The 16,681-nt window shown below is 45.5% G+C and overlaps 1 long non-coding RNA gene across 10 annotated transcripts in view; it reads right to left on the bottom strand.

Annotated features, from left to right (window-relative positions):
- The window catches only part of LOC141161581 (uncharacterized), a 239,147-nt gene that overhangs the window by 174,327 nt on the left and 48,139 nt on the right, over positions 1-16,681 (bottom strand). For all 10 annotated transcript variants that reach the window (XR_012250652.1, XR_012250644.1, XR_012250654.1 and 7 more), the window contains exon 3: positions 9,921-10,001. This is a non-coding gene — a long non-coding RNA (uncharacterized lncRNA). The remainder of the gene's footprint in view (positions 1-9,920; positions 10,002-16,681) is intronic.

Genomic DNA, 16,681 nt, shown 5'->3' with positions numbered 1-16,681 from the left:
CTACATGTGGCTACATTCTGCCCCATGTCATCTCCTATTCTGCCCCAATGTCATCTCCCATTCTGCCCCCGTTATCTCCATTCTGCCCCATGTCAGTTCCCATTCTGCCCCTATGTCTACATTCTGCCCGCATTGTCATCTCCCATTCTGCTCACATGTGTCTCCATTCTGCCCCCAATGTCTCCATTCTGCCTCCATGTCGTCTCCCATTGTGCTCCCACTGTCTCTATTCTGCCCCATGGCATCTCCCATTCTGCCCCCAATGTCTCCATTCTGCCCCCATGTCTCCATTCTGACCCCATGTCATTTCCCATTCTTCCCCTATGTCATTTCCCATTCTGCCAAATGTCATCTCCTATTCTGCCCCATGCCATCTTCCATTCTTCACGCATGTCATCTCCCATTCTGCCTCCAATGTCTCCATTCTGCCACCATGTCTGCATTCTGCCCCATGTCATCTCCCATCCTAACCCCATATCATCTCCCATTCTGCCCCCAATGTCTCTATTCTGGCCCATGTAATGTCCCATTCTGCCCCCATGTCATTTCCCATTCTTCCCCTATGTCATCTCCCATTCTGCCAAATGTCATCTCCTATTCTGCCCCATGCCATCTTCCATTCTGCCCCATGTCATCTCCCATTCTGCCTCCAATGTCTCCATTCTGCCACCATGTCTCCATTCAGCCTCCATGTCGTCTCCTATTGTCCCCCCACTCTCTCTATTCTGCCCCATGTCATCTCCCATTCTGCCCCCAATGTCTCCATTCTGACCCCATGTCATTTCCCATTCTTCCCTTATGTCATTTCCCATTCTGCCAAATGTCATCTCCTATTCTGCCCCATGCCATCTTCCATTCTTCACCCATGTCATCTTCCATTCTGCCTCCAATGTCTCCATTCTGCCACCATGTCTCCATTCTACCCCCATGTCATCTCCCATTCTGCCCCAAATGTCTCCATTCTGCCCCCATGTCATCTCCCATTCCGCCCCCAATGTCTCCATTCTGCCCACATGTCATCTCCCATTCTGCCCCCAATGTCTCCATTCTGCCCACATGTCATCTCCCATTCTGCCCCCAATGTCTCCATTCTGCCCCCATGTCATCTCCCATTCTGCCCCCAATGTCTCCATTCTGCCCACATGTCATCTCCCATTCTGCCCCCAATGTCTCCATTCTGCCCACATGTCATCTCCCATTCTGCCCCCAATGTCTCCAATTCTGCCCCCATGTCTCCATTCTGCCCCCAATGTCTCCATTCTGCCCCCATGTCATCTCCCATTCTGTCCCCATAGTGCGGCTTTACAAAAAAAAGTTAAAAAAAAAGTTTCTATTCATTTTCTGGCCGGCTACTTAGTTAGATATATATAAAAAGAAAGCGCAGCAGCACTCCATTATGGCCAAGATACATAAAGACAATAAAAGCATTTGATCTAAACTGTGTTATTACTCACTAAGCTTTACTTACAAAAAATGGAGGTTCTTAGCGCATAAATTGGCCAATTCATGTGTGCACATCAACCGCTGCAAGGTGACCTCCCATCTGATGGGTACTACTCTGCCAAATGCCTCTCTTGGGCTATAAGCCTACATGGACAAAACATGTCACTTCTGGGCTAAAACACCTACAATTTAAATGGGCTGGTAGAATAGAATATACATCACCTGCTGGTTAAATGGGAGGAGAGCAAGGTCAAACAGGAGGCAGTTACAACCTCCTATAGTAATATGTAATAAGAAAACTGACCAGCAAATCCTAATGTGAACAGGTGCTAGCTGCAGAAACTGCACAATACATATAGAAAGAAAGCGCAGCAGCACTCCATTAGTTAGATAGGGGTCGGGTAAGATAGTGTATGTATGTACATAGGGATACTGAATATAGAACTTATCAGAAACTAGCATGGTGAAGGCAGTTAGTGAAGATATAGATATATTTGATATTTAATGGATAGCAGCTAGCTATATAAGTTGATAAAAGATAATGAACAGCTTGATAGGTGATACATTGGTAGATATATAGATATGCACCGAATGATAAATGGATCTATCTATCTATCCATTATCTATCAAATTCAAATTAGCTTTATTGGCCGGACTAAATTCACATTCATTTTGCCAAAGCAAGTGTACAATAGGAAATAGGGACTGTAGGAACAATGGATGGGGGGCACATCTAGGGTGGGGGCTACGGAGGTCCATGGCATATCATAGTTATTTCCTCTATCTACCCATTATCTACCTATCTGAGGCGTCACATCACATCTGTAGATTTCTTTTTTTATTACTTTTATTTTATTGTGGAGACCTCCTCTCCCCTATATATATAATTATATATATATTTATATTCCACTGTACATGAGCTGTATTTATAGTTCCTTTAAAATAAAATCAGATTAATGGAGTCATAAAAAAAACGGGGGATCACTGAGGCGTCACTTCACCTCTATTGTGCAGACCTTCCTCTCACCTCCAGCATACTACTGGGCCTCAGCTGTATTTATAGTCCATAAAATGAGAATTTTTGAACTTATGGAGAGAGACATTTTTTTGACTCATCACAAGAGAATGGAGTGGCCCCTGTTAATATAATGAGCCGCCCCTGCTGAACACCCTCCTGCTATAGAAAGCCCAGCTACAGTGGAGATTTAGGAGATTTACCCTGAAAAGACGTTGCTTCTGTCCCTTGTCCCAAAAGCTCATTTGCATATGTCACTGATGGAGCGCTGTGATTGGCTGACACAGTAGCTTAGCAGTTCGCATGCTCAGTGGCATCTATTGGCAAGCAAAGCTTTCAATCTGTGCATGCGCCGCCCACTGTGTACAGAGGACCAGTGCGGGAGCGTGCACAAGAAGGGGCTGTCATCACCGCACACAGGCGCGCACTGGATTGCTCCCAGCATATTTGGTATTAACAGTCAGGGCTGCCACCAGGAATTTCAGGGCCCCATACTGGCAAAATGTTCGTGCCCCCTTGAGACTACCCCCAGGATGCACCCCAGCTCCACCTCCACCCCTCAACCTTCCACAGCCCCACCGTCCACTCTTGGAAAAACTCCACTTCTGCACCATGTCCTCACCAATCACAAATTTACAGTTCCCATTGAGCAACATATTACATACAGTGGTGGCAAAAATTATTGGCACCCCTGCAATTCTGTCAGATAATACTCAGTTTCTTCCTGAAAATGATTGCAATCACAAATTCTTTAGTATTATTATCTTCATTTAATTTGTCTTCAATGAAAAAACACAAAAAGAATTGTCCTAAAGCCAAATTGGATACAATTCCACACCAAACCTAAAAAAGGGGGTGGACAAAAGTATTGGCACTGTTTGAAAAATCATGTGATGCTTCTCTGATTCGTGTAATTAACAGCACCTGTAACTTACCTGTGGCACCTAACAGGTGTTGGCAATAACTAAATCACACTTGCAGCCAGTTAACATGGATTAAAGTTGACTCAATCTCTGTCCTGTGTCCTTGTGTGTACCACATTGAGCATGGAGAAAAGAAAGAAGACCAAAGAACAGTCTGAGGACTTGAGAAACCAAATTGTGAGGAAGCATGAGCAATCTCAAGGCTACAAGTCCATCTTCAAAGACCTGAACGTTCCTGTTTTTTCCGTGCGCAGTGTCATCAAGAAGTTTAAAGCCCATGGCACTGTGGCTAACCTCCCTAGATGTGGACGGAAAAGAAAAGTTGACGAGAGATTTCAACGCAAGATTGTGCGGATGGTGGATAAAGAACCTCGACTAACATCCAACAAGTTCAAGCTGCCCTGCAGTCCGAGGGTACAACAGTGTCAACCCGTACTATCCGTCGGCGTCTGAATGAAAAGGGACTGTATGGTAGGATACCCAGGAAGACCTCACTTCTTACCCCGAGACATAAAAAAGCCAGGCTGGAGTTTGCCAAAACGTAACTGAGAAAGCCTAAAATATTTTGGAAGAATGTTCTCTGGTCAGATGAGACAAAAGTAGAGCTTTTTGGCAAAAAGCATCAACATAGAGTGCACAGGAAAAAAAAAGAGGCATTCAAAGAAAAGAACACGGTCCCTACAGTCAAACATGGCGGAGGTTCCCTGATGTTTTGGGGTTGCTTTGCTGCCTCCGGCACTGGACTGCTTGACCGTGTGCATGGCATTATGAAGTCTGAAGACTACCAACAAATTTTGCAGCATAATGTAGGGCCCAGTGTGAGAAAGCTGTGTCTCCCTCAGAGGTCATGGGTCTTCCAGGAGGATAATGACCCAAAACACACTTCCAAAAGCACTATAAAATGGTTTGAGAGAAAGCACTGGAGACTTCTAAGGTGGCAAGCAATGAGTCCAGACCTGAATCCCATAGAACACCTGTGGAGAGATCTCAAAATGGCAGTTTGGAGAAGGCACCCTTCAAATATCAGGGACCTGGAGCAGTTTGCCAAAGAAGAATGGTCTACAATTCCAGCAGAGCATTGTAAGAAACTCATTGATGGTTACCGGAAGCGGTTGTTCGCAGTTATTTTGGCTAAAGGTTGTGCAACCAAGTATTAGGTTGAGGGTGTCAATACTTTTGTCTGGCCCATTTTTGGAGTTTTGTGTGAAATGATCCATGATTTGTTTTTTGCTTCATTCTCTTTTGTGTTTTTTCCTTGCAAGCAAATTAAATGAAGATAATAATACCAAAGAATTTGTGATTGCAATCATTTTCAGGAAGAAACTGAGAATTATCTGACAGAATTGCAGGGGTGCCAATACTTTTGGCCACCACTGTACATAGCCAGAAGCTTTTGTTTTGGCCAAAAGATTTTTTAAAGCCGCCATCATGATAAGGAGACTGTTTCGCTGGACCCTACTCTACTCTAACCTATTAAACATTTGTTAACCGGTTCGCGACGGCCCACTGTAGATAAACATCGGCGCTTGCTGGGCTCTGTGCAGTGCCGACGTTTAAAAACGGTGGGTGGTCTCGCAGCGCTCAGGACCCCCAGGGTCCTGCAAGTGCTGCGATCCCGCTGCAGAGCGTTAGCTCTGACAGGGAACATCATCGGGACCTGATTGGATCAGGTCCCAGTGATGTTAACCCTTTGCTATGTTCTATATGCCGCGATCTATAGTGATCGCGGCATATAGAAGATAGACAGAGGAGAGGGGGTCGTCTTACTTACCTCTCCGACGACCCCTTCTACTTTCCAGGACCTGGGGTTGCTATGGCAGCTGGAGGTCACATGACCGCCTCCAGATCTGCCATATATGGTGTCCTGCCTGGCTCAGCTTGCAGCTGAAGCCAGGCCGGAGACTCTGACTGTGAAACAGTCAGCGAAGATCTCATGTAATGTAATATATGTCTATTACATTACATGAGATCAGTGATTAGAAAAATAAAAATTAATGTCCCATACAGGGACTAAGTAAAAATGTAAAAAAAAAGTAAAAAAAAATGTTTTTAATCTGTTAAAAAAAAATCACAAAATAAATAAAAATAAATAAATAAAATATTAAACCAATAAATCCGTATATTTTTACAAAACCAAAAAAAGTACACATATTTGGTATCGTCGCGTCCAAAACAACCCGAGCTATAAAACTGTCACACTAATTAACTCCTTCTGTGCACACCGTAATAAAAATAAATAAAAAACGGAGCAAAAAAGTATGCTTTTTCATCATATCGCCAAACAAAAAGTGGAAAAAATGCGAACAAAAAGCAAAATAGAAATAAAAATGGTACCGCTGAAAACATCATCTTGTTCCGCAAAAAAAAAAGCCGCCATACAGCTCCATCAGCCGAAAAATAAAAAAGTTATAGCGCTCAGAATAAAGCAATGCAAAAAAAAAATTTTTTTCTATAAAATTGTTTTATTGTGTAAAAGCGCCAAAATATAAAAAAAAATACAGTAAGTGTAGTATCGCTGTAAACGTACTGACCGGAAGAATAACGCTACCTGATCACTTTTACCACACGCAGAACGGCATAAAAAAAAACCTCAAAAAACAATTCCTGAATTGTTGTTTTTTGTTAATTTTACCTCCCAAAAAACAGAATAGAAAGCGATCAAAAAATGTCACGTACCCAAAAATGATACCAATAAAAATGTCAACTCGTCCCGCAAAAAACAAGCCATCACATGACTCTGTCGGCCGAAATATGGAAAAATTAAAATATGGTGATGCAAAAACTAGATTTTGCAAAAAAAAGCGTCTTTTAGTGTGTGACAGCTGTCAGTCATAAAAACCCGTTATGAATCTGGTATCTCTGTAATCGCACTGACCCGAAGAATAAAGTAATCTAATCAGTTATATCACACTAGGAACGGCGTAAAAAATAAATAAAACCAATTCTTCACCTGCTACTGATTTGTTTATTATGTCTCCCAAAGATCGCAGTAAGGCTCTGCTCACATTTATCCTGCGCTCTGCGCTGAGCACTTACACCAGAGTTTCCGTGTAAATCTCTGAAATACGTGATTCAGACAGAACCCATGACGGAAGATTCCCTGTAATGAGGCAGATATAGGCCACTGTGGATGCCGTCTGGCCTGGGATCCCACGGTGTCATTTGTTTTAGGCGTGCATAAAAGTGCGGTTGGCCACAGTTTTGTGCACTTCTGAAAAAAAGGACACCGCTAAACAGAGGCCAGACGGAGTCCAGAGTAACTCTGCTGCCTCATTACAGTGAATGGATCCCGCAGGGGTTTCATCTGAATTACATCACTTGGAAATTTAGATGGAAACCCCGATGTAAGTGCTCAGCCTAGAGCGCCGGATAAATGTTACGTAAAATGTTCCCAATAAACGCTTCAACTCAGTCCTCAAAAAAAGCTAGTCCCTACTCAGGTCCGTCATCTGTTAAAAATATAAGGGACTTCCAAGTTACTGGTAGCAGAAAGGCTCTGGAAAAGCGAAATGGCCCTTGCCCCCCAAAAGAAATTCAGAAAATTTTGTGCTCCCAAATTCAAATGCCTATTCTACAATAATTTGTTCTCCAATTGTCAAATATCACTCCGTCCCCCCCAGATCTCGCCGTATGGCTGAGCGGTACGATACAGCCACATATGGGGTATTGCCACTTTTAGAAGAAATTGTGTGACACATTTCGGCACCATTTTTACCCATTGCCCTGTGTGAAAATGTAAAATCTGAGGGTAAAACATTTTTTTGTGGTAAAAATATAATTATGCTTTTTTCACTGCCCAATGGTATAAATTTAAAAATTAAAAAATACTCACTACTTCCCTAGATGAATTCCTTGAGAGGTGTAGTTTACAAAATGGGGTCACTTGTGGAGGTTTCTGCTGTTTCAGCATGTCAGCGACTCTTCAAATGTGACATGGTGTCTGCTGCCTATCCCAGCCAACATAGCGCTTCTTTCTCATCCGAACCCTGCCGTACACCAAAGCAGTGGTTTCCCCCCACATATGGTGTATCGGCGTACTCAGGAGAAATTGCACAACAAATTTCATGGTGCAATTTATCCTGTTACCCTTATGATAATGCAAAATTAGGGAATGAAAAACATTTTTTGTGGGAAAAATGTGAAAATTTTATTTTTACGGCTCAATATTATAAACTTCTGTGAAGCAGCTGGGCGTGCAAGGTGCTCACTACACATCTAGATAAGTTCCCTAAGGGGTCTCGTTTCCAAAATGGTGGCACTTGTGGGGGGTTTCCACTGTTTAGGCACATTAGGGGCTCCCCAAATGCGACATGGCGTCTGCTAATTATTCAAACAAATTTTACATTCAAAAAGTCAAATGGCGCTCCTTCCCTTTCAAACCCTGCCGTGCGCCCAAACAGTGGTTTGCCTCCACATATGGGGTATCGGCGTGTTCAGGAGAAATTGCACAACAAATTTCATGGTGCAATTTATCCTATTACCCTTATGATAATGCAAAATTAAGGGATGAAAAACGGTTTTGTGGGAAAAATGTGAAAATTTTATTTTTATAGCTCAATATTATAATCTTCTGTGAAGCACCTTGGGGTTCAAGGTGTTCACCACACATCTAGATAAGTTCCCTAAGGGGTCTAGTTTCCAAAATGGTGTCACTTGTGGGGGGTTTCCACTGTTTAGGCACATCAGGGGCTCCCCAAATGCAACATGGCGTCCGCTAATTATTCAAACAAATTTTACATTCAAAAAGTCAAATGGCGCTCTTTCCCTTTCAAACGCTGCCGTGCGCCCAAACAGTGGCTTGCCTCCACATATGGGGTATCAGCGTGTTCAGGAGAAATTGCACAACAAATCTCATGGTGCAATTTTTCTTATTACCCTTATGATAATGCAAAATTAAGGGATGAAAACGTTTTTGTGGGAAAAATGTGAAAATTTTATTTTTACAGCTCAATATTATAAACTTCTGTGAAGCACCTTGGGGTTCAAGGTGCTCACCACACATCTAGATAAGTTCCCTAAGGGGTCTAGTTTCCAAAATGGTGTCACTTGTGGGGGGGTTTCCACTGTTTAGGCACATCACGAGCTCTCCAAACGCAACATGGCGTCTGCTAATTATTCAGACAAATTTTACATTCAAAAAGTCTAATGGCGCTCCTTCCCTTCCGAACCCTGCAGTGCGCCCAAACAGTGGTTTTCCCTCACATATGGGGTATCAGCACGCTCAAGAGAAATTGCACAAAAAAAATTTGGGGTCCATTTTTTTCCTGTTACCCCTGTGAAAAAAAAAATTGGGTCTAAAGTAACATTTTTGTGAAAAAAGTTAAATGTTAATTTTTTTCTTCCATATTCCAAAAATTCCTGTGAAGCACCTGAAGGGTTAATAAAGTTCTTGAATGTGGTTTTGAGCACCTTGAGGGGTGCAGTTTTTAGAATGGTGTCACTTTTGGGTATTTTCTGTCATAAAGACCCCTCAAAGTGACTTCAAATATGATGTGGTCCCTAAAAAAATGTTTTTGTAAATTTTGTTAGAAAAATGAGAAATCGCTGGTCAACTTTTAACCCTTATAGCTCCCTAACAAAAAAAATTTTGGTTCCAAAATTGTGCTGATGTAAAGTAGACATGTGGGAAATGTTATTTATTAACTATTTTGTGTGACATATCTCTCTGATTTAAGGGCATGAAAATTCAAAATTTGAAAATTGCAAAATTTTCTAAATTTTCGCCAAATTTCCGATTTTTTCACAAATAAACGCAAGTTATATCGAAGAAATTTTACCAATATCATGAAGTACAATATGTCATGAAAAAACAATCTCAGAATCAGGGGAATACGTTGAAGCGTTCCAGAGTAATTACTTCATAAAATGACAGTGGTCGGAATTGAAAAAATTGGCCCGGTCACGAAGGCAAAAACAGGCTCTGGTGAGAAGTGGTTAAAATATCCAATAGTTTTTTTAGGTAAATTTTTATTTATTTTTCTTTAAGGGAATGTGTCACATACAGTTTTTAAAAATGGTCAATAATATCACATACAAGGGAGAAATACAGTCACACCATAACCAGACCACATATTATCTGTTACGACACAGCTGTCGGGTGACCAGGGAACAGGGGCTCCTACCCTGTCCCTAGCCCTAGCTTGGGAGAAATACATTCACACCATAACCAGACCACATGATACCATCACATAGTGACCGAATAATACCACATACACGAGACAAATACCATCACACCATGATCACACCACATATTACCACCACATAGTGACTGAATACTAGAATACTGATCATTAATAAAAAAAACACAATACTAATATTACCATAAGCGCCATTTTACACAGGAGCTCTGCATATACTATACAGTGTATAGTGTAACTGTACAGGTAAGATAGATGATTACCAGTGACATTATACCGAGGAGCTCTGTATATAGTGTCAGTGTACAGGTAATACAGTGATCACCAGTGACATTATACACAGGAGCCCTGTATGTAGTATATAGTGTATAGTGTAATTATACAGGTAACACCCTGACTCACCGGTGACATCTCAAGTTGAAGTCCCTCATCTTCGCTTTTCTTCTTTATCCAGCACAGACCACCATCATTTCTTCCTTGTTTCTGAAGAAAATAACATAGTTATCTAGAGCAGTTTCCAGAGCACATTCCCCAATTTTTCCACAACTTCTACACTACACCAGATGAAGAAAAAAAAGGGACATATTGTTGCCCTGCGCAATAACAGGACACCCCCCACTAACTAAAAACAGTATCCTCAAAAATAAAATACATCACTGCAGTAATAATATCCATAATTTACCCCTACAGTAATAATATCCCCCAACATGGTCCCATATGTACTCCATTCTGGACCCTTCATGTCTTCATCCTGTCCTCATATGTTCTCCCATCCTGGCCCCATGTGACTTCATCTTGCCCCCATTTGTCTCAATTCTGCCCCCATTTGCCTCTATTCTGACCATGTGTCTACATTCTGCCCCATGTCATCTCCCATTCTGCCCCCATGCCATCTCCATTCTGCCAAATGTCAGTTCCCATTCTGCCCCATGTCTACATTCTGCCCCAATGTCTCTCCATTCTGACCCCATTGTCATCTACCATTCTGCCCCATGTCATTTCCCATTCTGCCCTCATGTCTCTCCATTCTTCCTCCATGTGCCTTCATTTTGCTTCTATGTCATCTCCCATACTGCCCACGTGTCTCCATTCTGCACTGTGTCTCCATTCTGCCCCATATCATCTCCCATTCTGCCCCCAATGTTTCTATTCTGTCCCCATGTCATCTCCCATTCTGCCCCCATGTCTCCATCCTAAACCCATGTCACCTCCCATTCAGCCCCGTGTGTCTCCATCCTGCCCCCATGTCTCCTTTCTGACCCCATGTCATCTCCCATTTTGCCTCCATGTCTCCATTCTGCCCACATGTCATCTCCCATTCTGCCCCCATGTGTCTCCATTCTGACCCCAATGTCTTCATTCTGTCCCCATGTCTCCACTTTGCCTCTATTTTGTCCTGTCTCTCCATTCTGCCCTTATGTCATCTCCAATTCTGCCCCCAATGTCTCTATTCGGCCCCCATGTCATCTACCATTCTGTCCCCTTGTCATCTCCCATTCTGCCCCCAAGTCATCTCCCATTCTGAGCCAAGTCATCTCCCATTCGGCCCCAATGACATCTCCCATTCGGCCCCAATGACATCTCCCATTCTGCCTTCATGTCATCTCCCATTCGGCCCCCGTGTCATCTCCCATTCGGCCCCCATGTCATCTCCCATTCAGCCCCCATGTCATCTCCCATTCGGCCCCAATGACATCTCCCATTCTGCCCCATGTCATTTCCCATTCTGTCCCAATGTCATCTCCCATTCTGTCTCAATGGCATCTCCCATTCTGCCACATGTTATCCCCTAATTCGGCCCCCATGTCATCTCCCATTCTGCCCCCCATGTCATCTCCCATTCTGTCCCAATGTCATCTCCCATTCAGCCCCCATGTCATCTCCCATTCTGTCCCAATGTCATCTCCCATAATGTCCCCATAGTGTGGCTTTACAAAAAAAGGGAAAAAAAAGGTTACTATTAGTGTTGAGCGAGCACTAAAATGCTCGGGTGCTCGAAGCTCGGGCCGAGCTCGCCGTGATACTCGGGTGCTCGACCCGAGCAATGAGCCCAATGTTAGTCTATGGGAGACTCGAGCATTTTTGCGGTGGCACCCCCGGCAGTCTTTTAAAAGCCTAACAAGTGCCCAAAACGATAGTGACAGTGCTCAAATGACATGGGGACAGCATGGGGATCGCCCCAGGAAGCATTTCTGACCCCCAGGTCACTGCTGTCAACAACGTGGTCAGAGGTATTAAGCCACTTTTACAGGCTCACAATAAAACGTTCAAAAACGAAAGTGAAACTTTTTTCCTGTGAAATATGTTAAGGAACATCCTTTCCAGGGTAAACACTTGTGTATAAGTTAAAATAAATGACCAAAAACAAAAATACTCCTCCACACCTTCGGCTATGTTCACAAGTAGCATTTTTTATGCGTTTTTGCACTTTTGTATTGCTTTCAACTATGACAAATGCATTCACCGTGAAATGTCATTTTAACATTTTACAACCTTATCTGGCCATGTGCTGTGTGACACATGCATAAAGTGCTGAAAAGACAAGGGAACAGCATGGGGAAGACCCCTGGAAGCATCTCTGACTGCCAGGTCACTGTCTAAAAGTGTGCCCATCATAAGTGATCCTTACCGCATCAGAAGATGCAGACTTGCAACTATCCCCATGCAAGTTCTAGTCCCAGGGCAGTGTTCAATTGTACCTCCCCCATTCCTTGCAATACAAGCTTAAGTATGCAGCCTGCCACCCACCCACCCCCAGGCTGCAATACCATACTGCTTGCTTGCTTGAACTTGAAATTGGGCCTTTTAGGCATGTGGAGGCGGAATCTGGCCACCACGTCATGGCTGTGTTGGCGGCCTGGAATCCATACTCAGTCCCCAGCCGCCCGGCGGCCGGGTGTCCATACTCGTTCCCCAGCCGCCCCGCGGCCGGGTGTCCACACACGGTCCCCAGCCGCCTGGGGGCAGCCGGGTGTCCATAAACGGTCCCCAGCCGCCCCTATTTCTCCTTGGAACATCCCCCCACACACTTTTCTTAGCCCGGCCTGCTTTAGGCAGCATTGGACGAGAGAACCAGAGAACCAGACTCCTCCGGTGGGCCCTGACTTCTCCATCGGTGGAGTTGAGAGTGCCAAGGTGAGGAGCATGATGATGATGACAGAAGTTAGCATCTGCTATGTTTTCTTTTAATGCAAGTGTAAGTGTGCAGCCAGCCACCCACCCACCCCCAGACTGCAATTCCATACTGCTAGCTTGCACTTGAAATGGGGCCTTTTAGTTTGGAGGAGGCCGAAGCTGGCCACTACCTCATGGCTGCTTCGGCAGCGAGGTATCCATACTCAGTCCCCAGCCGCCCATATTTGTCCTGGTGTGCCTTATACATAAGATTAAGCGCGTATACCAAAACATTACCTGTGCCCTCCCCAGTGCATTTAGTGGGAAGGAGAGCCTATTCCGCTGTAGTGTGTGCATGCCAAACCCCTGTTCATGGTACATGCGAAGATGCCTCCCACCTTGCACCTGTCGTTGCAGACTTGCAACTATCCCCATTCAAGTCCTTGTCCCAGGGCAGTGTTCAATTGTACCTCTCCCATTCCTTGCAATGCAAGCGCAAGTATGCAGCCTGCCACCCACCCACCCCCAGGCTGCAATACCATACTGCTTGCTTGCTTGCACTTTAAATTGGGCCTTTTAGGCATGTGGAGGCGGAATCTGGCCACCACGTCATGGCTGTGTCGGCGGCCTGGTATCCATGCTCAGTCCCCAGCCGCCTGGTGGCCGGGTGTCCCCGCTTGCTCCCCAGCCTCCAGGGGGTGGCCGGGTGTCCATACTCGGTCCCCAGCCACCCCTATTTGTCCCGGTAACCTTTCCCACACTTTTCTTAGCCTGGCCTGCTTTAGGGCAGCATTGGCCGAGCCCACCGGACTATCAGACTCCTCCGGTGGGCCCTGGCTTCTCCATCAGGGGAGTTGAGAGTGCCAAGGTGAGGAGCATGATGAGGATGATAGAAGTTAGCATCTGCTTTGTTTTGTTGTAATGCAAGCGCATGTATGTAGTAGCGGCTAGGCCTGAGGTGGTCAGCGTTTTGGCGCATATCCTACCTCCTCCGAGGATTGCTGGATGTTTTCCTGCTACTATCCAAGTTCTATGACTCCCGTTAAAACAAAGCTTCAGGTGATAACTGATGGATGAGGTAGTGGCAAAGGAGAAGGAGCAGGAGGAACAGGGACCATTCACATCAATATCAGGCCAGTCAACCAGATATGTCTTGTAGGATATGTTTCTGTAACAAAAGGAGTGGTTCGGCTACACAGTTATAGGGCATACAGTGAGTGCAATGCCTACCAAAAATTTCGAGCCACTCCAATGCCCCTTGGAAATGACATGGAGGTCAGAGGACGTTAACTAAACCTTTTTTTCCATTTATAGCAACTGGGTCTCCCGTGCACTGTTGGCCTAAGCAGTGAATGGAAGGCTTTCCAAAAATTATGAGGAACTGCAATGCCCCTTACAAGAGCCATGTGTGGCACCCCAGGGGTTTGGTCACCACAGTAATAGAGATATTATGTCGGAGAGCAAGTGGGAGGTTTCCTGGTCAGGATCCCTTAAACGTGCAACATCCTCCTGCCTCAATCCTGGGAGGGGAGAATTCTGCCCTTATAAACTGGATCTGGGGCGGGGTTGAGTGAGTCAGAGAACAGTCAGAGTCAGAGTGAGAGCAAGGGAAAGTAACAGCAAGGAGCTCTGTAGGAGCTAGGAGCTAAAGACCAGGGGCTGGAAGCTGAGCAGAGCTCGTCCTGGCAGAAGACAATAGGAACCGGACACAGGAGTCCGAAGCTGTGAGGACTTATATATCCAGCAGCAGAAACCAGCCGGCAGGGGATTTCAGGTCCTCTGGCCATAGAAGCCCGGAGGCTCAGTCACAAGCAAGGGACCAGCACCGCCGTCGTGGAGCGGAGGCTAACAGAAGGCCCCAAGTCACCAGCCATACGGGTGAGCACTACACGGTACACTCAGGGACGTGGGCTACTTCTACCCGCTTACAGCAAGGTAGCCAGGAAGATTGCAGACAGACGGGAAGGCCTACAACTCCACCTGGCCAGGGGAACTCCTGCTTGCTCACAGACTGACCAGGCCTCTTATGCTAGCCAGTACTCCCGGGAGGGTCTACCTTATAATCATCAGTAAAGACCCTGAACTGCACTGCAAAGACTCTGAGTCATTCCTGCTGCGCTCGTGCACCATCACCCCCATCATCCACACTCACTGCCCTGAGGCTATACTCCTCCCGAGGGGAGTTATACCATTCTATGCTGCGCACACAACACCAGCCTCAGCGGTCTGCCTCGCAGCGGTGGTACTCCCTGACCGCAATCCACGGGTGGCGCAGTCGGACAATTAACCTCAAAACCTAAGAAAGACTGCCACTGGTTTGACCAGCCTGAGCCACGGGACCGGGTCTCCGCCACGGAGACTACAGACCCCAGAGACCCGGCACTGGGTATCCCACACACGTGTACACACGGCCCAGGGGGCGCATCACATGCAGTACAGCATATTACAAACATAAGTCCCATTATTGGGGAGTGGGTGTCCCATGGTATTTGCTTATGCTTTCCAAGCAAAAGCTGCCAAAAATTAGGACGGAGCAACTTGCAATGCCCCTTACAAGAGCCATGCAGTACAGCATATTACAAACATAAGTCCCATTATTGGGAAGTGGGTGTCCCATAGTCAGGGGCGGACACAGACTGTAGTGGGCCCCTGTGCAAGAAATTTTTGGGGGCCCCCCCCCCTGCGCTTCATAAGGCAACAAAGTTATGTAAACATAACCCCCCCATGTGCAGCTCTCATCCCCCCCATGTGCAGCTCACCCCCCCGATGCATCTCTCATCCACCCCCCGTGCATCTCTCACCCCCCATGTGCATCTCTCACCCCCCCATGTGCGTCTCTCACCCCCCCATGTGCGTCTCTCACCCCCCCATGTGCGTCTCTCACCCCCCCATGTGCGTCTCTCACCCCCCCATGTGCGTCTCTCATCCCCCCCATGTGCATCTCTCATCCCCCCCATGTGCATCTCTCATCCCCCCATGTGCATCTCTCATCCCCCCCATGTGCATCTCTCATCCCCCCCATGTGCATCTCTCATCCCCCCATGTGCATCTCTCATCCCCCCCATGTGCATCTCTCATCCCCCCCATGTGCATCTCTCATCCCCCCCATGTGCATCTCTCATCCCCCCCATGTGCATCTCTCATCCCCCCCATGTGCATCTCTCACCCCCCCCCATGTGCATCTCTCACCCCCCCTCATGTGCATCTCTCATCCCCCCCACTCCTAGTTAATTAATTGTATTTAAGAAAAATAAAACTTGTTATACTTACCCCCATGCGATCCCTGCAGAATCCTGGCGCTCGTCCACGTCGCTGCCACCAGGCTCTCCTGACGTTCGGCCATGTGACGGTGCCACATACATAGCCAACAGCTTTTGTTTTGGCCAAAAGATTTTTAAAGCTGCCACTACGATAAGGTAGACTCTTCTGGCCGGGCCCTACTCTAACCTATTAAAATTTTCTTAAAATATCCAATACTCTTTTTAGATATATTTTTATTTAGTTTTCTTTAAGGGAATGTGTCATATACATTTTTTTTTTAAATGACCAATAATACCACATACAGGGAATACCGCCACACCATCACCAGACCACATATTACCACAACATAGTGACCGAATAATACCACACAGAAGGGAGAAAAACTGCCACACCATGACCAGACCACATATTACCACCACATTACTAATATTACCACCACATTACTAATATTACCATAAGTGTCATTATACACAGGAGCTCTATACATGGTATGTATAATGTAAGTGTCCAGGTAATCTAGTGATCACCAGTGACATTATACACAGGAGCTCTGTATATAGTGTCAGTGTACAGGTAATACAGTGATCACCAGTGACATTATACACAGGAGCTCTGTATATAGTGTACAGGTAATACAGGGATCACCAGTGACATTATACACAGGAGCCCGGTACATAGTATATAGTGTAAGTGTACATGTAATGCACTGACTCACTGGTGACGTCTCTAGGTGAAGTCCTTCAGCTACGCTTTCCTCCTTCATCCAGCACAGACCGCCATCACGTCTT

This window comes from Phyllobates terribilis, unplaced genomic scaffold (genome assembly GCF_046119375.1).
Source record: "Phyllobates terribilis strain yellow unplaced genomic scaffold, ASM4611937v1 Scaffold_9__5_contigs__length_417890890, whole genome shotgun sequence".
Classification (NCBI taxonomy): Eukaryota; Metazoa; Chordata; class Amphibia; order Anura; family Dendrobatidae; genus Phyllobates; species Phyllobates terribilis.
Note: the sequence above shows the minus strand (reverse complement) of the source record. Positions and strands in the feature narration are given on the sequence as shown.